Below are 12946 nucleotides of genomic sequence, written 5' to 3'. Positions count from 1 at the left end.
GGCTAACCCAATGAGAGAGTCCCTCAAGTTTAGCAGCTGTAGGGGTCACGAGGATTACCTTAAAAGGGCCATGTCATTTGGGAGAAAGGGGTGAGGGCCGATGACATGGAGGAGATAAATGGACTTGGTCCCCAATGTTAACAGGTAGTGTGCAGGAAACAGTGTGGTTGAGGTAGGTGGTGGTCAGCAAAGTTCCATAGGAGAGAATGGAGATGAGAAAGTAATAAGGTAAGCAAATGATCTGGGAGGGGAGAGCACTTGGGTGAAAGGCTGGGAGTTAGAACTGGATGCCCATACATGAGTTCGGAGGGCAAGATGAGGAGAGGTCACTGGGGAGAGCTCATTGTCTGAAAAGAGCCAGAGGTAGGTGTTTTACCCAATCAAGGTGAATTTCTTGTGACGGCTTAACAAGAGTGGTTTTAAAAGATTGGTTAGTTCTTTCTACCTTGCCTGAAGATTGAGGGTGGTAGGGAATGTGAAAGTGCCAGGGGATGTCTAGGGCCTGAGATAGGATTTGAGAAATTTGAGAAGTAAATTCAGGACCATTATCTGATTGGAGAGAGACGGGGACACCAAATCAAGGGATGATCTCTTGGAGGAGGAGATCAGAGACTGGCTGAGCTCTTTTGTTAGTTGTGGGAAATACCTCTACCCACCTTGAGAAGGTGTTCACCAAAACCAGGAGATATTTGGCACATCTGATGGTGGGCATATGGGTGAAATCAAGTTGCCAGTCAGTTCCAGGAAGGGACCTTCTAGCCGGATGAGTAGGAAAAGAAGGGCTACGATACTTCCGGTAGGGGTTAGATGTCTGACAGATTTTTCAAGAAGCAGTGGTAGATTTTAAGAAGCATAGATCCTCAGGAGTAGATGTAGGTGGGTCTTAACAAAAGAAGACAATGCTTGGCTGTTAGGATGAAAGAGTTGGTGAAGGTATGTCAGGGTTTGGCAGATGTTAATGGGTGAAGGTGGAGATATAGGTTGTAGTGTCCTGGGGAGGGTGACACAAGTCTAGGTCCCTAAGGGCCGCAGCTCTAGATGCCTTGTCAGCTCAGTTGTTTCCCTTGGAGACAATAGAGTCATCCATCTGGTGGGATCTGCAATGGACAATCCCAATAGCTGTGGGAAGATGGGAAGCCTCTAGCATAGCCATAAGCAGGCCTGCAATAGTTACTGATCCCCCTTTCATGGTAAATAGCCTGCGCTCCTTCCAGAGAGCAGTGTGGGACAGGAGGATGTGAAAAGCATATTTGGAATCTGTGTAGATGTTGAGGGATTGTCCCTGTGCCAGTTGAAAGCATGAGTAAGGGCTATTAGTTCAGCCTGTTGATTGGTAGTATGGGCAGGAAAGGCCTGTGCCAATAGGTAACCTCAGTGTCTGATACTATGGCATAGACAGTTCTTCTGGCCCCTTTGTGTAAAAAGGAGCTACCATCTGTATACCAGGTATAGATGGCCTGAGACAATGTGCCCTCCTTTATGTGAAGGATGAGGTAGTAGTTCCTCTAAAGTTTCAGTGCAGGAGTGAGATAGGGAATGGTCAGTATTTGGTCGAGGAAGAAAATTGGAAATATTAAGAGGTGAGCATGATTGGAAGGTGAATATGGGGGTCTTCTATTAGAGCTACCTGGAGAGAGAGAACCCTGGAGGGAGGTAGAGTCTGTAAGCCCCAGTAAATAAAGGAATGTAAAAACTTAAATAACAACTGCTACTTTCTTGATTTGCCAACTTTAGAGAAGTTCCTTAGTTTGTACCCTATGCTAAAAGGCTCATCTATGGCCAGTTCTGGCCAGTGCACCAGATTCTTGTTGGTGACGACCAACCGCTTCAAGGCGATTCTTCCTTCTTGGTCTTGGTCATAGTTCCTTGTTACTCATTACCACAGCTGGTAATCTGTGGAAACCTCCTGAGACGCTACAGACAGCTTGACTGGGAAAATAAGGTAAAGCCTTGTAAAGGACTCGTTACCATGAGGGGCTGCACTTTGAAACAGCAAGACAGTACTCTAGATCAGAACAGACATAACCCGGACAACACACTGTCAGTGAGGGCCTGCAGCAACTCGGACTCTCAAGCTCCCTGGGAATGCAAAGCAAAGCAACCTACAGCGGCAGGAGTCAGAGGGAGGAGAGGAGGGAAGACAGAACACGGAGGAGGATGTGAAATCATGGAAATGTCCGTCGTGGTGTGTATTATCTTTCTATTTACAAATTCACACAACATGCAACACCGTGCAAGCTGTGGCTCTGGCTCAGGGTCAGTGGGGGCTCACTGGTCATAGCCAATGTGCCACCTGGGGACACTGGATGCCCATGTGGAACAGCATCCTGGGAATGTTGTGCTTTCTACTCTGTCTTTGCTTTGAACCTTACATGCTCTAAAAATCTGTTCAACGGTGTGTCCTGTGATGGTTTGGGAAAACTCATGAGCAGTCTCCGCCACATCACAGCTTTGAGATCAGCCTTTGTTATGTGAGCCCCTGCCTCAAAAACAAGCAAGCAAACAAACAACACCAATGTGGTGGTTCACACCTGCTATCCCAGAAGTTAGAAGACAAAGGCAAGAGACAATTGCCAAAGTTGGAGGACCGCATCCTGGGCTACATAGTGAATTCTTGGCGAGGCAGAGCTAGAGAGAGATACTCTGTTTCAAAAAATAAATAAAAGCAAAACCAAAACAGTTCCCCAAATAAGTAACTAAATGTAAAATCTCCGTATTCACCAATGTGGTTTTGGTATTGTTTTTTTTTTTTTGTTTGTTTGTTTGTTTTTGTTTGTTTGTTTTGTTTTTCAGGGACTGGGTTGAGCTCACCATCTTAGGCAAGCATTCTACCTCCTTCTATTTTCTGTTTCCTTTTGACAACACAGTCTGTCTTTGAACTTTCTTTGTGGCCCAGGTAGGTCACGCATTCAGAGAAACACATGGCATGATGTTCCTTTCATTATTGTGGAAATCTTGCTTACTTCCCAAATCACTGGGTCACAAATATTCTGTAATTGTGACATGGCTTATTGACTTTTTTACTTCTGGACACTTAGGTGGCTTCCTGTGTGTGCTGCTGTGATAATCAACTCTGCTTGTATTGATAATACTTCCCAGGCATTCATTACATGTCAGGCTCTGTGGTGTGTGCACATCATAAACACTAGCAAATGGTTCACCTGGACAGCAATGGCACTGTCTTACACCCTGTGTGGGGGATGGGGAAGCCCAGGCCCAGAGTGGTGCCAAACAAGCCTTGAACAGTCTGGCCCATGTGCAAAGCACAGGTGTATGGCTTTACCTGTGTGGCTTGTGGTGATGGATACCCCTGTAGTGATTATTAGAGTGAGTTTCTGGATGACCAACAAGAGCATTTCCTCGTGGTCCCATAATAAGTGCCCCAGCTATCCCCCCACCCCCAGTTGAGACAACTCACTGTAGCATAGCCCACAAGGAAAGCCCTATTGTTCCTGCTTCTAACCTCATAAGAGAAAGTTTCTTGGTTGTTTGAAGTTTTTTTTATTTTTATTTTTGTTTGTTTGTTTTATTTCTGATGCATCTCAGCATTTTCGTAGGGTTATTAGTGTTTCATATTTTCTTTGTGGATTATCTGGTATGTCTATTTTCCATTAAAAATGTAAAGTTTGTTTTATAAAGCCGAATGATGCTTCATGCATTAAGTGAAGTAAACTTCTTCCCATTATATTCATTGCAGCTATTGTCAGTTTGTAAAGCTTTAATAAGAGATATTATTCATATACATCTCTTTCTGCATTACAAGATCTAGTGACCCCCCCTGCCCCTCCCCCCACACAATGCTTGCTATATTATACCCCCAGGTTCCTCTGGCCCAAATCTCCATCCCAGTCCCTTTAGATTCATACCTTCTCTAAGGACACCCCCAACCCCACTGAGCCAATAAACCTCTTCCTTAGATTTATTTTGCTACTCCTACCCTGTGGTGATGGCTACTCCTGTGGTGATGGTGAGCTGAAGCTCGGTATAAGCCAGGCATTGTGAGCTGGGAGCTGCCTGTTCTCTTGGAGGGTTTTAACAGAAACTGTAGAGCAAACAATGTTTCCAATCCTCCAAGACTTGGCTAGCACCATCCCAACGAAGAGAAGAGAGGGCCTGTCCTGGGGATCAAACTTTCACAGATGGGTTGGAAAGAGAAAATGCACTTGGCATGGTGGCACACATTCATAATCCCAGCACATAGGGTCAGGAGTTCAAGGTCATGTTTAGCTCTTTGGCTACATAGTGAATTGAAGGCGTTACATGAGACTCCTGTCTAAAAAAGGGGAGCGGGGGCGGGGGGGGGGGCAAGAAAAGTCCGTAGCAATCTGCAACCAACGCCATTGAGAGTATGTTCAGTGCCCATTGAGAGCCAGAACTGGAGTACAAAATGAGTAGCTGCCTTCTGGGGGCGGTGTGTTCTGCTGTCATCCCCCCCTTTATAAAGAGTCTTACTGCTGTGAGGTTGATCTCTCAGTGTTCAGGGTTGGCGCTTGGCTTTGCGTCCTACTCATGTTAGATACGTCATGCTAGCCCCAGAAGGGAATTTAGACGTCAAAATGTCAACAATTGTCCCACAGAGCAGATAGCTAGCTAGTCTTTGAACCCAGGAGAAAAGTGTTTCAGTGACATCTATCTGGTAGAGAGACATCCCAGGGCAGCAGGATCTCCTGGGTGAACCCTTTACCCCAGTTACCCTCAACTAGTGACAGTGTCGGCAATGTCTAAGAACATTAGGGGATGTCACAACTTGGGGGAGGGGACCAATTGACACCTAATGGGTAGAGGCCAAGGATGTTGCAAATGTCCCTCAAGTCAGAGGGCAGCCCATGCCCTAAAGCAAGACAGATGACAACTGAACTCACTTGTATCCAATGTAGAATCCTTACCTTATAAAGAGGTCCTAAGTGTGCCTGCTTCCATAGGAAAACAAGCCAACTTAGACACCGGTCTGGCATGAGGAGGAAGCTTCACACTTCAGCACAGGGTGGCAGAAGTGGTTGTTTTGTGGACAGAGTGAGGAAAGAGCCTACCCTGAGCAGTGGAGCTTCTGGGCAGGTCAGGGTAACAGGCTCAGGCATAAAGGCCACAGGGGATTCGCTCATCCACAATGGCCATTCAGCAGGCTGGCATGGGCCTATCTTCAGAGGGGCAGGATGGCATCTCTGTGGAGGACCCAGGAAGGACTATCTCCATCCTGACCTTTAAAACCAACATAATTCATCCTGGCCTGCCCCTCCAGATAGATTGTGACCTTTTAAAACACACTCCCTTTTGGAGGGTGTTTGAGGTGGGAACGAATAGGAATAGAGGTCTCCAGGGAGGCATGAGTTTATATAATTGGGTAACAAGACAAATGTCGATCTGTTTTCAGAATACAGAGACAAAATGAAAGTTTACCGTGCTCTTCTTCATTGCTGAGCTAATGTTTCTAATAAATCCAATTTCCCCAAGCCTCTGTGATTCCACACAGGCTACCAGACAATGCTCACTTTTCACAACATATCTTATGTTGACAAAACATTTTTAAACATTTTTAGGGAACTTAGCAAATTGTAGCAGCCCTGTGTGGAAGGCAGGGAAACTGAGGCACATTGCATTTATATTCTCTAAAGACATCTTTTCACTGTCAGAGACACACCCTTAAGGATTTTAAAAATAATGCCTATGATTGGTCTTCTAATAATCTGACATGGAGGACAGAAGGGAGGTAAACTAACAGGATAGGTACTGGGACATTGAGTGGGACATTCTCTGACTTTCCTGTCATGCTTCAACTCTCCCATCTGCCATCAGGAGACCTTTTAAAAGTATGCTTCTCTTGTAGTTAGTAGGCCCATACAGATCTGTTCTTTCCTGAGGAATGGTCATTGGGTCTGTAGGGTAGCTCAGCTACCATACTGATTTCCAGGGCTTCTGCAAGTTGCTAGGCATCCTGGCTGGCTCTGTCCCTCTGCCTGTTTTACTTTGCAGTGTGTGAGTCCCTTCTTCCTGAACGCTTTCTCACTCTCAGATTTGGCAGTTTCTCCTCTGGGGGGAAAAACAACTTCTTACCACCCGTCTACTTGGTATTTCTCTCACACAGCAAGAAGCTTGTAGATGGCCCTGCTGTTTGCAAAATGCCAGGTTAGACAAGAGAATCAAACCCCTGAAGCACGGCCTGGATGGGCAGGACCTCCCGGGAACTGGCTTTACAGGAAGCCTTTTAAAAAATAGGTCAGTGTCAATGCTATTGCAAACATTTACTTAGTTTTTCTTCCTTTGATATATCTCTTCTAACCCTAAGATTAATGTCCAACTAGTGTATAATTATTGTTTGGGGGTTGCTAGCATGCTGCTCGGCACTGTAGACGAAACACGTGTTTTAGCCCTGGGAACTATTTTTAGGAGGCAGGGAGGGGAGGATTTCAAGTCTGAGGCTAGCCTGGGTTACATAGCAAGGCCTTGCCTATGGATTATTATAGACACCTCTGTAAAACAAACGCCACTTAAACACTTCCAGCAGTGGCTGAGCATTTCTCGACACCCCTGTTGGCACCATCGTGGGGACCTTAGTCATTTCACGGCTCGGGAGGGTGTGTGTGTGTGTGTGTGTGTGTATGTGTGTGTGTGTGTGTGTGTGTGTATGTGTGTGTGTGTGTGTGTGTGTGTGCTGTGTGTGAGTCTGTATGAGTGTATGTATGAGTGTGTATGTGATGTATATCTGTGGTGTGTGTGTGTGTGTGAAGTATATGTATCTGTGGTGTGTTTGTGTGCTGTGTGTGCTGTATGTGCATCTGTGTGTGTGTGTGTGTGTATGAGTGTGTATGAGTGTGTGTGTATGTGATGTATGTGTATCTGTGGTGTGTTTGTGTGCTCTGTGTGTGTGTGTGATGTATGTGTATCTGTGGTGTGTTTGTGTGCTGTGTGTGAGTGTGTATGAGTGTATGTGTGAGTGTGTATGTGATGTATGTGTATCTGTGGTGTGTTTGTGTGCTGTGTGTGTGTGTGTATGTGTATGTGTGTTTGTGTGTGTATCTGTGGTGTGTATGTGATGTATGTGTATCTGTGGTGTATTTGTGTGCAAGTGTGAGTGTGTGATGTATGTGTATATGTGGTGTGTGTGAGAGTGTGTATGTGATGTATGTGTATCTGTGGTGTGTTTGTGTGCTGTGTGTGAGTGTGTATGAGTGTGTGTGTGAATGTGTGATGTATGTATATCTGTGGTGTGTTTGTGTGCTGTGTGTGAGTGTGTATGAGTGTGTGTGTGAGTGTGTGATGTATGTGTATCTGTGCTGTGTGTGTGTGTGAAGTATATGTATCTGTGGTGTGTTTGTGTGCTGTGTGTGATGTATGTGTATCTGTGGGTGTGTGTGTGTGATGTATGTGTATCTGTGGTGTGTTTGTGTGCTGTGTGTGAGTGTGTATGAGTGTGTGTGTGTGAGTATGTGATGCATGTGTATCTGTGCTGTGTTTGTGTGATGTATGTGTATCTGTGGTGTGTTTGTGTGCTACATGTGAGTGTGTGTGTTTGTGTGATGTATGTGTATCTGTGGTGTGTGTGTGAGTGTGTGATGTATGTGTATCTGTGGTGTGTTTGTGTGCTGTGTGTGAGTGTGTATGAGTGTGTGTATGAGTGTGTATGTGATGTATGTGTATCTGTGGTGTGTTTGTGTGCTGTGTGTGAATATGTATGAGTGTTTTTTTTTTCCAAGACAGGGTTTATAGCCTATATAGCCTTGGCTGTTTTGGAACTTGCTCTGTAGACCAGGCTGGCCTCAAACGCACAATACACCTAGCCCTGCCTCCCTCCCAAGTGCTGGGATTAAAGGAGTGAACCACCATTGCCTGGATGCTTTGGAGTTTTTAAGTAGTATAATGATGGCAAGCACCTTACATCCCAGAAAGCTGTGTTCTCATTTTCATAACTCACATTTCTGAGAGATCACACTTTACTTGTAAGAACCAGTTTTATGAAGTTTTAATAGTAACAGAATTAGGAAGGCCATAAGTGGAGGCATTTTCAAAGTGTGTTGGTGGAGACATCAGGTAGGTAGATTGGGGTAACATGGGAAATCTCTGCCCTAGATGCCAGCTAGCTGACAGCATTTCTAGCTTTTCTGTTGGTTGGAAACTAGTGCTCTGTGAATTGGAAACTTCTGGTTTCTTTGGAAAGTCTGTTATGTCAAATGATGTCTTGCTGGGACACACAGGCTAAAGGATGGTTTGCTAAAGCAGACAAGTAAAAAGATGCATGTAATCCTGTTGTGTCCGGCCAGCGGCTCACATGTCTGGGTTCTAGTCTGGAAAGGCATCTTGGAATCTGGAAGAGAAGAGGGAGCTAGGCGGACGAGAAAAAGATGAAGCTAAGACAAAATTCTGATCAAAGCTCAATTTTAATGTCAGCAAACATGCTTTATAAAGAAGAGGGGAGGCCCATTTCTAGCCATGCAAAGTTCCTTTGAAGTAGACAGATCAACCTAGTGAATTCTAGTGAAGATAGCAGTTGGGTGCTAACTCCGGAAAATTCTTAGAAGAGAACCGGTTTGGCCTCAGGCAGGTTGGGCCTCAGGCAGGTAGTAGCACATCAAAGGAGCAGCACAGCATGGTCACAGCCAGCCTTGCTAGGCTGGAAGGAGGTAACATAACCCATCAGGCTGTGGATGACACTGGATGGTATTGGGGCCTTACCAATGTTTATTGGTCATTGTTTGTTGTGACTCCATAGAGAGAAAAAAACACACCACAAAACTTCTGGGGTGTTCTGGTGGCTTCTTGCCGCTTCCTCAGACTTGGGCCGATTGGCAGAGTGAAGTGGAAGTTTCTGGATATTTCAGCTGATACAAACTCACGTGGTGTTGTTCAGGCAAGACCCATGGGAGGACAAGTGATGCTTGGAGGGAGGATAAATAGGACCCAACAGACAGTGACAGGGCTTGCATGGCTCGATTTGCAATGCTTCATTGGTCTTCCTAGATCTTCACTTTGTACTGGTCCGAGTAGTCCTGATTGGTGCGGATTTGGTGGAGGCCTGGTTGTTTCTGCTAGGCTGTGCCACCGCTGCTGATTTGTGTTTGCTATCCTGACTCTACTGAACTGGAATGCTGGTATTCTGACAGTTGGAAATTGAAATCACCCCAAGGAACTACTAAACAGCCGAGCCTCGCAGCTTCTTCTGGATTGAGCCGTAGCTGATTCCTGTGAACTGGATTGCTAACATCCTGACAACACAGATTGGATTTGCTCCAAAGAACTATTTCTAAACAGGTCCAATTTCCCTGTATCCCAGTAACCTTTTTTTTCCCACTACCACTGGTGGGTGGTGGGCTGGAAGGGAGGTTAAAGCATTTAAGAACCCTTATTAAAGTAGGTTCTGAAAAACCTAAGCCAATAGCTCTGTTTGTAGGTGTAAGGGATTTATCAAACGACCACAAAGATATTATTGATGTCATGTGGCCCTGGACATGCAACTTCGCAGCCTATTCACGGTCACGGCACCCCTTATCAGTCAGTCCACCTTGCAGAGCGCCCCCACTGATGGAAACCCATTCTGCCCAGGAACTTGTGTCACACTGACACTGGTTTTGCTTGTTCTCACAGAGGCACTGGCTTGCTTGCTGTCAGAGAGAATTAAATTCTACTACTGAGCTACTTCGGAGAGTGTGTTCGGAAAGGCTGGGCTGTAGCTCAGTGGCAGCCTGCTTGCCCAGCATGCACCAGGCTCCAGGTTCAAACCCATGCTCCATCCCAACACTGGGACGTAAAGGGAGGAGGATCTCCCAGGAGTTCAAGGCTCATCTTGAGCTACAAAGTAAGACCCTGCTTCAAAAAGAAGGAGGTGGGAAGAAGGAAGGAGGGGGGAGAGGGTAAGGCGAGGGCTGAGAGGAATGGGGAGGAGCATAGGGGAGGAGTGGGAGGGGAAAGGAAGATACCTCTGAAAGAAATGAGAGCACATACCAGATACTAGATGGGCTGAGGTCTAGTGAGGTCTAGCTGTGAGCCGAGAGCATTCCCAGCACAGGGCATCCAGAACAAAGACGTCATGGACAGGATAAACTGGAAAGGCTTGGGAAGCTGTAGAAACACTGAGCAGACAGGGTCTGCTTTCAGAACAGTGTCGTGTGGATCTTTGTGTAAGAAGTGAGGGGCTCTCCCTTCCTGCTCTACAGGTGGCCAAGCAGTCTGCATAGGAAGGTAGATGCCAGGAAACAGATGCTACCAAGCCTACAGTCAAGACCTTGTCTGTGTCCCCCTCTCAGAGGGTTGCCTGCCACCCACAGAGAAGCAGCAACTTGGTTCCTTCTCACGGAGCTCTCCTGCACTTGCTCACCTGTTCTCAAACTCTGATTCTGTGGCTGTGTGGTACAGCTGAGGCAGGGGCAGTGCAGAGCGGCTAAGAGGAGGGGCGACTGATCTTAGAGTCAGTGGAGTTGGAATTCACATTGTCTTTGTGGAGATGGAAGTGTCAGGAGTTGCACAGGGGCAACAAGTGCAAATGGGCTCACTGATTGCCCCCTTGCCCCATATCCTTTAGTGGTGCCTGGGCCACAGCCTGTGGCCATGCAGTTTGTAACAGTCATGAAAATCTATAGATAAATCCATTGTGTCACTTAGCCTGTGGCTGCAGATGCCCAGAGGCCCTCTTCCCAAGCCTCACAAGGTGCCTATGGCTAGAAGTGGCTGCAAGTGTAATCAAAGGGTCCTGCCACTGAGCCCTGTGCAGTGTGTGCTGGAAACCTGGTTGCTATGATGAGGTGGGGCTCTCGGGAAGGAATAAGTAATGGGGTTGGGGAAGGCTCAACTATTATGAGCTGATGTTGATATTATAGAAGGCAGAGCAGGTTATTTGCCATGGGAACAGCTTAGTTATCCCAGGAGTAAGCTGCTGATAGAAGAAAGGTGGGGGTGGGGGTGGGGGTGGGGGTGGAGTGTTTCTTCTTGCTCAGTTGTTCTCTTGACATGTGATGCCTTTGCCATATTGTAAGGCAGCATGAAGACCCTCATAAAGTTCAGTCCCCATGTCTGCGACTGCCCAGCCTTGAGAATAAACCTGTGTTCTTTATAAATTATCCAGCTGCAGGATTCTGTTTTTGTAGCACCAGATTCAGACTCCAGGCCTCATCCTTGATGTCGGTGAGTCCACTGAAACTTCCTCAGCACTAGTGATGGCTCTTGTCACTCCAGTGCCAGCAGCCTGTGATAGTGGAGAGCATGGGTTTCATCTTCTGGCTTCTCACAGTAACCCCAAGGTCCCAACCAGCCCATTTACCTCTGCCTCGGTGACAGTTGTCCATGCTTGCCCAGTGAGTGAAACCACGCTATAAAAAGAGCAGAGTAAGCCACTAAGATTGCAGGGGAGATCCAAGCAGATGCCTGTGGGCTGCACAGTCTGCTGAGACAACTGGCCAAAATGGATGGAAAGCCCAGTGGGCCCTCTTGACAAAGGCATTCTGGGGCCAGGGAGCCACAGGCCCATGGTGAGTTGGCCTGGAGTAAGTGTGTGTGTGTGTGTGTGTGTGTGTGTGTGTGTGTGTGGTGGGAGTGAACGTTTCCATCCAAACCCTGGAAACCTTATCCTGAGATCAGCAGGGGTAGGATCGCTCTCCCTTGCCCCAGTCTTCATGCCTGAGATTGTAGCCCCGTGTCCTCCCCCACACCCCCCAGGTCTCTCCCCTCCAGGTCATGGAGCCTGGTAGCCAGGTTAAACTTCCTCTCCTGTTATAAGGTCATGTCCAGAAGCACCTGGAATTCTTCCTTATGCTAATGAGGCATCTCCAACACCCTAGTACTGGTCAAGGCTGTACACTCAACCCATAGCCCTACTCACCCCAAAGGTTTAAATAGCCTTTGTTTCTCTCATTAAGGTGGGCTGTCTCATTGAAAGCTGCCTCCCAAGTGTCTGTTCTCCTGAGCTCACCTCTGCCTGAGGTCTCTTAGCTCTCCTCCCAGCTGCCCTGCTCTGCTTCCCTTCTTAGGATACAGCTGCAGGTGGGGAAGCAAGGCCCAGCCTCCAGCCTCCAGTAGTGTTGTTTGAACTATTCCACCTTCTGTGTCAGCTTACACAAGAAACCCTGGCCAGCAGCCTGCTCATCAGCTTAAACATCTAAAGTCATGTCCATTCCCAACACCAGGGCCCAAGGGAGTGTCAGGCTGTGGTGTTGCTTCTGGCCTTGCTCAGAATTGCATTCTGGTGTCCCGCTGCCCCAGGAGCAAAGACTGACTCTGGAGCAGACTTGCAAAGACTCATGACTCTCTGGACAGCCATGGAATTGTCCCTCTTGGGAGGTGGAGGAAAGAAGATTGTGATTTCAAAGCAGGCTGTGTTAAAAAGTCAAATAGCTGGGTGGTGCTACACACCTTTAATCCCAGCACTTGGAAGGCAGAGGCAGGTGGATCTCTGAGTTTGAAGCCATCCTGGTTTACAGAGTGAATTCTAGGACAGATCTACATAGAGAAACCTTGTCTCCAAAAAACAAACAAACAAACAAACAAATAGATAAGTCCCTCAACACAACATCCTGAGAACATGCATCATGCTGAGAAGAAAGGGCTTCTCAGAGGAGATGCCTCAGCAGCAGGCTGGAGGCCAGGACCTTCCAGGCAAGGGAGAGCTTTCTAGGAAACAAGTGGAGGCTGCGGGCCGGCATTCTGTCAGTGTGCGCGCCAGGGACAGGCGAAATTAAATGATGACAAGATTAAAAGAAGCATTAGGCCTCTCTGCTCCCTCTTCATCTGGGCCCCTACACAACAGGTCTATACCCGGGCCCTGCGCTGCCATCCAGCCGTCCGTTAAGTAGTGAAGACTGAGTTTGGTTGTGAGAAGAGATGTCGGTTCACTGGATACTAATGATGTGCCCAGCTCAGTGCTGAAACTGTAACACTGGCCTTCTCATCTAATATTCCCAAGAGCAAAGTCAGCAACGTCCCCTCCGATGGACGACGGGGCTGTGTGGCTCACAGAGGAGGAACT

General features: G+C 47.1%; 1 long non-coding RNA gene across 2 annotated transcripts; it reads left to right on the top strand.

Moving 5' to 3' along the window:
- The first annotated feature begins 6076 nt into the window (after nt 1-6076).
- Nucleotides 6077-11230, top strand: Gm39605. 2 transcript variants are annotated; one of them, XR_872282.2, is made up of 4 exons: nt 6077-6213; nt 8953-9243; nt 9577-9787; nt 10146-11230. It is a non-coding gene; the product is annotated as a predicted gene, 39605 (long non-coding RNA). The 2 variants fall into 2 exon arrangements; XR_872283.1 differs by having other exon boundaries at nt 6089-6213; nt 9096-9243; nt 10146-10807.
- Nucleotides 11231-12946: the final 1716 nt, after the last annotated feature.

Source organism: Mus musculus, chromosome 11, assembly GCF_000001635.26.
Source record: "Mus musculus strain C57BL/6J chromosome 11, GRCm38.p6 C57BL/6J".
Taxonomy (NCBI): domain Eukaryota; kingdom Metazoa; phylum Chordata; class Mammalia; order Rodentia; family Muridae; genus Mus; species Mus musculus.
Note: the sequence above shows the minus strand (reverse complement) of the source record. Positions and strands in the feature narration are given on the sequence as shown.